Source organism: Somniosus microcephalus, chromosome 23, assembly GCF_052327205.1.
Source record: "Somniosus microcephalus isolate GS21.2 chromosome 23, FLI_Smic_1.0, whole genome shotgun sequence".
NCBI lineage: Eukaryota > Metazoa > Chordata > Chondrichthyes > Squaliformes > Somniosidae > Somniosus > Somniosus microcephalus.
The window spans coordinates 72127756-72140016 of NC_141009.1; positions in this window are offsets into that span (position 1 = coordinate 72127756).

The following is a 12261-nucleotide window of genomic DNA, read 5'->3' on the forward strand; positions in this document are numbered from 1 at the left end:
TATATATAATTCCACACTCGGTCTATTACCCTGTGTTTATATATAATTCCACACTCGGCCTATTACCCTGTGTTTATATATAATTCCTCACTCGGCGTATTACCCTATGTTTATATATAATTCCACACTCGGCGTATTACCCAGTGTTTATATATAATTCCACACTCTGCGTATTACCCTGTGTTTATATATAATTCCACACTCGGCGTATTACCCTGTGTTTATATATAATTCCACACTCGGCGTATTACCCTGTGTTTATATATAATTCCACACTCGGCGTATTACCCTGTGTTTATATATAATTCCACACTCTGCGTATTACCCTGTGTTTATATATAATTCCACACTCGGCGTATTACCCTGTGTTTATATATAATTCCACACTCGGCCTATTACCCTGTGTTTATATATAATTCCTCACTCGGCGTATTACCCTGTGTTTATATATAATTCCACACTCGGCGTATTACCCTGTGTTTATATATAATTCCACACTCGGCGTATTACCCTGTGTTTATATATAATTCCACACTCGGCGTATTACCCTGTGTTTATATATAATTCCACACTCGGCCTATTATCCTGTATTTATATATAATTCCACACTCGGCGTATTACCCTGTGTTTATATATAATTCCACACTCGGCGTATTACCCTGTGTTTATATATAATTCCTCACTCGGCGTATTACCCTGTGTTTATATATAATTCCTCACTCGGCGTATTACCCTGTGTTTATATATAATTCCACACTCGGCGTATTACCCTGTGTTTATATATAATTCCACACTCTGCGTATTACCCTGTGTTTATATATAAATCCACACTCGGCGTATTACCCTGTGTTTATATATAATTCCTCACTCGGCGTATTACCCTGTGTTTATATATAATTCCACACTAGGCGTATTACCCTGTGTTTATATATAATTCCACACTCGGCCTATTACCCTGTGTTTATATATAATTCCACACTCGGCCTATTACCCTGTGTTTATATATAATTCCTCACTCGGCGTATTACCCTGTGTTTATATATAATTCCTCACTCTGCGTATTACCCTGTGTTTATATATAATTCCACACTCTGCCTATTACCCTGTGTTTATATATAATTCCACACTCTGCGTATTACCCTGTGTTTATATATAATTCCACACTCTGCCTATTACCCTGTGTTTATATATAATTCCACACTCTGCGTATTACCCTGTGTTTATATATAATTCCACACTCTGCGTATTACCCTGTGTTTATATATAATTCCACACTCGGCCTATTACCCTGTGTTTATATATAATTCCTCACTCGGCCTATTACCCTGTGTTTATATATAATTCCTCACTCGGCGTATTACCCTGTGTTTATATATAATTCCTCACTCGGCGTATTACCCTGTGTTTATATATAATTCCACACTCGGCGTATTACCCTGTGTTTATATATAATTCCACACTCGGCCTATTACCCAGTGTTTATATATAATTCCACACTCGGCGTATTACCCTGTATTTATATATAATTCCACACTCGGCGTATTATCCTGTGTTTATATATAATTCCACACTCGGCGTATTACCCTGTATTTATATATAATTCCACACTGGGCGTATTACCCTGTGTTTATATATAATTCCACACTCTGCGTATTACCCTGTGTTTATATATAATTCCTCACTCGGCGTATTACCCTATGTTTATATATAATTCCACACTCGGCGTATTATCCTGTGTTTATATATAATTCCACACTCGGCGTATTACCCTGTGTTTATATATAATTCCTCACTCGGCGTATTACCCTGTGTTTATATATAATTCCTCACTCGGCCTATTACCCTGTGTTTATATATAATTCCACACTCTGCGTATTACCCTGTGTTTATATATAATTCCACACTCTGCGTATTACCCTGTGTTTATATATAATTCCACACTCTGCCTATTACCCTGTGTTTATATATAATTCCTCACTCGGCGTATTACCCTGTGTTTATATATAATTCCACACTCGGCCTATTACCCTGTGTTTATATATAATTCCTCACTCGGCGTATTACCCTGTGTTTATATATAATTCCACACTCGGCCTATTACCCTGTGTTTATATATAATTCCACACTCGGCCTATTACCCTGTGTTTATATATAATTCCACACTCGGCGTATTACCCTGTGTTTATATATAATTCCACACTCGGCGTATTACCCTGTGTTTATATATAATTCCACACTGGGCGTATTACCCTGTGTTTATATATAATTCCTCACTCGGCGTATTACCCTGTGTTTATATATAATTCCACACTCGGCGTATTACCCTGTGTTTATATATAATTCCACTCTCGGCGTATTACCCTGTGTTTATATATAATTCCACACTCGGCCTATTACCCTGTGTTTATATATAATTCCACACTCGGCGTATTACCCTGTGTTTATATATAATTCCACACTCGGCGTGTTACCCTGTGTTTATATATAATTCCACACTGGGCGTATTACCCTGTGTTTATATATAATTCCTCACTCGGCCTATTACCCAGTGTTTATATATAATTCCACACTCGGCGTATTACCCTGTGTTTATATATAATTCCACACTCGGCGTATTACCCTGTATTTATATATAATTCCACACTCTGCGTATTACCCTGTGTTTATATATAATTCCACACTCGGCGTATTACCCAGTGTTTATATATAATTCCTCACTCGGCGTATTACCCTGTGTTTATATATAATTCCACACTCGGCCTATTACCCTGTGTTTATATATAATTCCACACTCGGCCTATTACCCTGTGTTTACATATAATTCCACACTGGGCGTATTACCCAGTGTTTATATATAATTCCACACTCGGCGTATTATCCTGTATTTATATATAATTCCACACTGGGCGTATTACCCTGTGTTTATATATAATTCCACACTGGGCGTATTACCCAGTGTTTATATATAATTCCACACTCGGCCTATTACCCTGTGTTTATATATAATTCCACACTCGGCGTATTACCCTGTATTTATATATAATTCCTCACTCGGCGTATTATCCTGTATTTATATATAATTCCTCACTCGGCGTATTACCCTGTGTTTATATATAATTCCACACTCGGCGTATTATCCTGTATTTATATATAATTCCACACTGGGCCTATTACCCAGTGTTTATATATAATTCCTCACTCTGCGTATTACCCTGTATTTATATATAATTCCTCACTCGGCGTATTACCCTGTGTTTATATATAATTCCACACTCGGCGTATTATCCTGTATTTATATATAATTCCACACTCGGCGTATTACCCTGTGTTTATATATAATTCCACACTCTGCGTATTACCCTGTGTTTATATATAATTCCACACTCGGCGTGTTACCCTGTGTTTATATATAATTCCACACTCGGCGTATTACCCTGTGTTTATATATAATTCCACACTCGGCGTATTACCCTGTGTTTATATATAATTCCACACTCGGCCTATTACCCTGTGTTTATATATAATTCCACACTCGGCGTATTACCCTGTGTTTATATATAATTCCACACTCGGCGTGTTACCCTGTGTTTATATATAATTCCACACTCGGCGTATTACCCTGTGTTTATATATAATTCCACACTCGGCGTATTACCCTGTGTTTATATATAATTCCACACTCGGCCTATTACCCTGTGTTTATATATAATTCCTCACTCGGCGTATTACCCTGTGTTTATATATAATTCCACACTCGGCGTGTTACCCTGTGTTTATATATAATTCCACACTCGGCGTATTACCCTGTGTTTATATATAATTCCACACTCGGCGTATTACCCTGTGTTTATATATAATTCCACACTCTGCGTATTACCCTGTATTTATATATAATTCCACACTCGGCGTATTATCCTGTATTTATATATAATTCCACACTCGGCGTATTACCCTGTGTTTATATATAATTCCACACTCTGCGTATTACCCTGTGTTTATATATAATTCCTCACTCGGCGTATTACCCTGTGTTTATATATAATTCCTCACTCGGCCTATTACCCTGTGTTTATATATAATTCCACACTCGGCGTATTACCCTGTGTTTATATATAATTCCTCACTCGGCGTATTACCCTGTGTTTATATATAATTCCACACTCGGCGTATTACCCTGTGTTTATATATAATTCCACACTCGGCGTGTTACCCTGTGTTTATATATAATTCCTCACTCGGCGTATTACCCTGTGTTTATATATAATTCCACACTCGGCGTATTACCCTGTGTTTATATATAATTCCTCACTCGGCGTATTACCCTGTGTTTATATATAATTCCTCACTCGGCGTATTACCCTGTGTTTATATATAATTCCACACTCGGCCTATTACCCTATGTTTATATATAATTCCACACTCGGCGTATTACCCTATGTTTATATATAATTCCACACTCGGCCTATTACCCTGTGTTTATATATAATTCCACACTCGGCGTATTACCCTATGTTTATATATAATTCCACACTCGGCGTATTACCCTGTGTTTATATATAATTCCACACTGGGCGTATTACCCTGTGTTTATATATAATTCCACACTCGGCCTATTACCCTGTGTTTATATATAATTCCACACTGGGCGTATTACCCTGTGTTTATATATAATTCCACACTCGGCCTATTACCCTGTGTTTATATATAATTCCACACTCGGCCTATTACCCTGTGTTTATATATAATTCCACACTCGGCGTATTACCCTGTGTTTATATATAATTCCACACTCGGCGTATTACCCTGTGTTTATATATAATTCCACACTCGGCGTATTACCCTGTGTTTATATATAATTCCACACTGGGCGTATTACCCTGTATTTATATATAATTCCACACTCGGCGTGTTACCCTGTGTTTATATATAATACCTCACTCGGCGTATTACCCTGTGTTTATATATAATTCCACACTCGGCGTATTACCCTGTGTTTATATATAATTCCACACTCGGCGTGTTACCCTGTGTTTATATATAATTCCTCACTCGGCGTATTACCCTGTGTTTATATATAATTCCACACTCGGCGTATTACCCTGTGTTTATATATAATTCCTCACTCGGCGTATTACCCTATGTTTATATATAATTCCACACTCGGCGTATTACCCTGTGTTTATATATAATTCCACACTCGGCGTATTACCCTGTATTTATATATAATTCCACACTCGGCGTATTACCCTGTGTTTATATATAATTCCACACTCGGCGTATTACCCTGTATTTATATATAATTCCACACTCGGCGTATTACCCTGTGTTTATATATAATTCCACACTCGGCGTATTACCCTGTGTTTATATATAATTCCACACTCGGCGTATTACCCTGTGTTTATATATAATTCCACACTCGGCGTGTTACCCTGTGTTTATATATAATTCCACACTCGGCGTGTTACCCTGTGTTTATATATAATTCCACACTCGGCGTATTACCCTGTGTTTATATATAATTCCACACTCGGCGTATTACCCTGTATTTATATATAATTCCACACTCGGCGTATTACCCTGTGTTTATATATAATTCCACACTCGGCGTATTACCCTGTGTTTATATATAATTCCACACTCGGCGTATTACCCTGTGTTTATATATAATTCCACACTCGGCGTGTTCCCCTGTGTTTATATATAATTCCACACTGGGCGTATTACCCTGTGTTTATATATAATTCCACACTCGGCGTATTACCCTGTGTTTATATATAATTCCACACTCTGCGTATTACCCTGTGTTTATATATAATTCCACACTCGGCGTATTACCCTGTGTTTATATATAATTCCACACTCGGCGTATTACCCTGTGTTTATATATAATTCCACACTCGGCGTATTACCCTGTGTTTATATATAATTCCACACTCGGCCTATTACCCTGTGTTTATATATAATTCCTCACTCGGCGTATTACCCTGTGTTTATATATAATTCCACACTCGGCGTATTACCCTGTGTTTATATATAATTCCACACTCGGCCTATTACCCTGTGTTTATATATAATTCCACACTCGGCGTATTACCCTGTGTTTATATATAATTCCACACTCGGCGTATTACCCTGTGTTTATATATAATTCCACACTCGGCCTATTACCCAGTGTTTATATATAATTCCACACTGGGCGTATTACCCTGTGTTTATATATAATTCCACACTCTGCGTGTTACCCTGTGTTTATATATAATTCCACACTCGGCGTATTACCCTGTGTTTATATATAATTCCACACTCGGCGTATTACCCTGTATTTATATATAATTCCACACTCGGCGTGTTCCCCTGTATTTATATATAATTCCACACTCGGCGTATTACCCTGTGTTTATATATAATTCCACACTGGGCGTATTACCCTGTGTTTATATATAATTCCACACTCGGCGTATTACCCTGTGTTTATATATAATTCCACACTCGGCGTATTACCCTGTGTTTATATATAATTCCACACTGGGCGTATTACCCTGTGTTTATATATAATTCCACACTGGGCGTATTACCCTGTGTTTATATATAATTCCACACTCTTCCTATTACCCTGTATTTATATATAATTCCACACTCTGCGTATTACCCTGTGTTTATATATAATTCCACACTGGGCGTGATACCCTGTATTTATATATAATTCCACACTCTGCGTATTACCCTGTGTTTATATATAATTCCACACGCGGCCTATTACCCTGTGTTTATATATAATTCCACACTGGGCGTATTACCCTGTGTTTATATATAATTCCACACTCGGCGTATTACCCTGTGTTTATATATAATTCCACACTCGGCGTATTACCCTGTGTTTATATATAATTCCACACTCTGCGTATTACCCTGTATTTATATATAATTCCACACTCGGCGTGTTACCCTGTGTTTATATATAATTCCACACTCGGCGTATTACCCAGTGTTTATATATAATTCCACACTCGGCGTATTACCCTGTGTTTATATATAATTCCACACTCGGCCTATTACCCTGTGTTTATATATAATTCCACACTCGGCGTGTTACCCTGTGTTTATATATAATTCCACACTCGGCCTATTACCCTGTGTTTATATATAATTCCACACTCGGCGTATTACCCAGTGTTTATATATAATTCCACACTCGGCGTATTACCCTGTGTTTATATATAATTCCACACTCGGCCTATTACCCTGTGTTTATATATAATTCCACACTCGGCGTGTTACCCTGTGTTTATATATAATTCCACACTCGGCCTATTACCCTGTGTTTATATATAATTCCACACTCGGCGTGTTACCCTGTGTTTATATATAATTCCACACTCGGCGTGTTACCCTGTGTTTGTATATAATTCCACACTCGGCGTATTACCCTGTGTTTATATATAATTCCACACTCTGCGTGTTACCCTGTGTTTATATATAATTCCTCACTCGGCGTATTACCCTGTGTTTATATATAATTCCTCACTCGGCGTATTACCCTGTGTTTATATATAATTCCACACTCTGCGTATTACCCTGTGTTTATATATAATTCCACACTGGGCGTGTTACCCTGTGTTTATATATAATTCCTCACTCGGCGTATTACCCTGTGTTTATATATAATTCCACACTCGGCGTATTACCCTATGTTTATATATAATTCCACACTCGGCCTATTACCCTATGTTTATATATAATTCCACACTCGGCGTATTACCCTGTGTTTATATATAATTCCACACTCGGCGTATTACCCTGTGTTTATATATAATTCCACACTCTGCGTATTACCCTATGTTTATATATAATTCCACACTCTGCGTATTACCCTGTGTTTATATATAATTCCTCACTCGGCGTATTACCCTGTGTTTATATATAATTCCACACTCGGCGTATTACCCTGTGTTTATATATAATTCCACACTCGGCGTATTACCCTGTGTTTATATATAATTCCACACTCTGCGTATTACCCTATGTTTATATATAATTCCACACTCTGCGTGTTACCCTGTGTTTATATATAATTCCTCACTCGGCGTATTACCCTGTGTTTATATATAATTCCACACTCGGCGTATTACCCTGTGTTTATATATAATTCCTCACTCGGCGTATTACCCTGTGTTTATATATAATTCCACACTCTGCGTATTACCCTGTGTTTATATATAATTCCACACTCTGCGTGTTACCCTGTGTTTATATATAATTCCACACTCTGCGTGTTACCCTGTGTTTATATATAATTCCTCACTCGGCGTATTACCCTGTGTTTATATATAATTCCACACTCTGCGTATTACCCTGTGTTTATATATCATTCCACACCCTGCGTGTTACCCTGTGTTTATATATAATTCCTCACTCGGCGTATTACCCTGTGTTTATATATAATTCCTCACTCGGCGTATTACCCTGTGTTTATATATAATTCCACACTCTGCGTATTACCCTGTGTTTATATATAATTCCTCACTCGGCGTATTACCCTGTGTTTATATATAATTCCACACTCGGCCTATTACCCTGTGTTTATATATAATTCCACACTCGGCCTATTACCCTGTGTTTATATATAATTCCACACTCGGCGTATTACCCTGTGTTTATATATAATTCCACACTCGGCGTATTACCCTGTGTTTATATATAATTCCACACTCTGCGTATTACCCTGTGTTTATATATAATTCCACACTCGGCGTATTACCCTGTGTTTATATATAATTCCACACTCGGCCTATTACCCTGTGTTTATATATAATTCCTCACTCGGCGTATTACCCTGTGTTTATATATAATTCCACACTCGGCGTATTACCCTGTGTTTATATATAATTCCACACTCGGCCTATTACCCTGTGTTTATATATAATTCCTCACTCGGCGTATTACCCTGTGTTTATATATAATTCCTCACTCTGCGTATTACCCTGTGTTTATATATAATTCCACACTCTGCCTATTACCCTGTGTTTATATATAATTCCACACTCTGCGTATTACCCTGTGTTTATATATAATTCCACACTCGGCGTATTACCCTGTATTTATATATAATTCCACACTTGGCGTATTATCCTGTATTTATATATAATTCCTCACTCTGCGTGTTACCCTGTGTTTATATATAATTCCTCACTCGGCGTATTACCCTGTGTTTATATATAATTCCACACTCGGCGTATTACCCTGTGTTTATATATAATTCCACACTCTGCCTATTACCCTGTGTTTATATATAATTCCACACTGGGCGTATTACCCTGTGTTTATATATAATTCCACACTCGGCCTATTACCCTGTGTTTATATATAATTCCACACTCGGCCTATTACCCTGTGTTTATATATAATTCCACACTCGGCGTATTACCCTGTGTTTATATATAATTCCACACTCAGCGTATTACCCTGTGTTTATATATAATTCCACACTCGGCCTATTACCCTGTGTTTATATATAATTCCACACTCGGCCTATTACCCTGTGTTTATATATAATTCCACACTCGGCCTATTACCCAGTGTTTATATATAATTCCTCACTCGGCCTATTACCCTGTGTTTATATATAATTCCACACTCGGCCTATTACCCTGTGTTTATATATAATTCCTCACTCGGCGTATTACCCTGTGTTTATATATAATTCCACACTCGGCCTATTACCCTGTGTTTATATATAATTCCACACTCGGCCTATTACCCTGTGTTTATATATAATTCCACACTCGGCCTATTACCCTGTGTTTATATATAATTCCTCACTCGGCGTATTACCCTATGTTTATATATAATTCCACACTCGGCGTATTACCCAGTGTTTATATATAATTCCACACTCTGCGTATTACCCTGTGTTTATATATAATTCCACACTCGGCGTATTACCCTGTGTTTATATATAATTCCACACTCGGCGTATTACCCTGTGTTTATATATAATTCCACACTCGGCGTATTACCCTGTGTTTATATATAATTCCACACTCTGCGTATTACCCTGTGTTTATATATAATTCCACACTCGGCGTATTACCCTGTGTTTATATATAATTCCACACTCGGCGTATTACCCTGTGTTTATATATAATTCCACACTCGGCCTATTACCCTGTGTTTATATATAATTCCTCACTCGGCGTATTACCCTGTGTTTATATATAATTCCACACTCGGCGTATTACCCTGTGTTTATATATAATTCCTCACTCGGCGTATTACCTTGTGTTTATATATAATTCCACACTCGGCGTATTACCCTGTGTTTATATATAATTCCACACTCGGCGTATTACCCTGTGTTTATATATAATTCCACACTCTGCGTGTTACCCTGTGTTTATATATAATTCCTCACTCGGCGTATTACCCTGTGTTTATATATAATTCCACACTCTGCGTATTACCCTGTGTTTATATATAATTCCACACTCTGCGTGTTACCCTGTGTTTATATATAATTCCACACTCTGCGTGTTACCCTGTGTTTATATATAATTCCTCACTCGGCGTATTACCCTGTGTTTATATATAATTCCTCACTCGGCGTATTACCCTGTGTTTATATATAATTCCACACTCTGCGTATTAGCCTGTGTTTATATATAATTCCACACTCGGCGTATTACCCTGTGTTTATATATAATTCCACACTCGGCGTATTACCCTGTGTTTATATATAATTCCACACTCGGCGTATTACCCTGTGTTTATATATAATTCCTCACTCGGCGTATTACCCTGTGTTTATATATAATTCCACACTCTGCGTATTACCCTGTGTTTATATATAATTCCACACTCGGCGTATTACCCTGTGTTTATATATAATTCCACACTCGGCGTATTACCCTGTGTTTATATATAATTCCACACTCTGCCTATTACCCTGTGTTTATATATAATTCCACACTGGGCGTATTACCCTGTGTTTATATATAATTCCACACTCGGCGTATTACCCTGTGTTTATATATAATTCCACACTCGGCGTATTACCCTGTGTTTATATATAATTCCACACTCGGCGTATTACCCTGTGTTTATATATAATTCCACACTGGGCGTATTACCCTGTGTTTATATATAATTCCACACTCGGCGTATTACCCTGTGTTTATATATAATTCCACACTCGGCGTATTACCCTGTGTTTATATATAATTCCATACTCGGCCTATTATCCTGTATTTATATATAATTCCACACTCGGCGTATTACCCTGTGTTTATATATAATTCCACACTCGGCGTATTACCCTGTGTTTATATATAATTCCTCACTCGGCGTATTACCCTGTGTTTATATATAATTCCTCACTCGGCGTATTACCCTGTGTTTATATATAATTCCACACTCGGCGTATTACCCTGTGTTTATATATAATTCCACACTCTGCGTATTACCCTGTGTTTATATATAATTCCACACTCGGCGTATTACCCTGTGTTTATATATAATTCCTCACTCGGCGTATTACCCTGTGTTTATATATAATTCCACACTAGGCGTATTACCCTGTGTTTATATATAATTCCACACTCGGCCTATTACCCTGTGTTTATATATAATTCCACACTCGGCCTATTACCCTGTGTTTATATATAATTCCTCACTCGGCGTATTACCCTGTGTTTATATATAATTCCTCACTCTGCGTATTACCCTGTGTTTATATATAATTCCACACTCTGCCTATTACCCTGTGTTTATATATAATTCCACACTCTGCGTATTACCCTGTGTTTATATATAATTCCACACTCTGCCTATTACCCTGTGTTTATATATAATTCCACACTCTGCGTATTACCCTGTGTTTATATATAATTCCACACTCTGCGTATTACCCTGTGTTTATATATAATTCCACACTCGGCCTATTACCCTGTGTTTATATATAATTCCTCACTCGGCCTATTACCCTGTGTTTATATATAATTCCTCACTCGGCGTATTACCCTGTGTTTATATATAATTCCTCACTCGGCGTATTACCCTGTGTTTATATATAATTCCACACTCGGCGTATTACCCTGTGTTTATATATAATTCCACACTCGGCCTATTACCCAGTGTTTATATATAATTCCACACTCGGCGTATTACCCTGTATTTATATATAATTCCACACTCGGCGTATTATCCTGTGTTTATATATAATTCCACACTCGGCCTATTACCCTGTGTTTATATATAATTCCA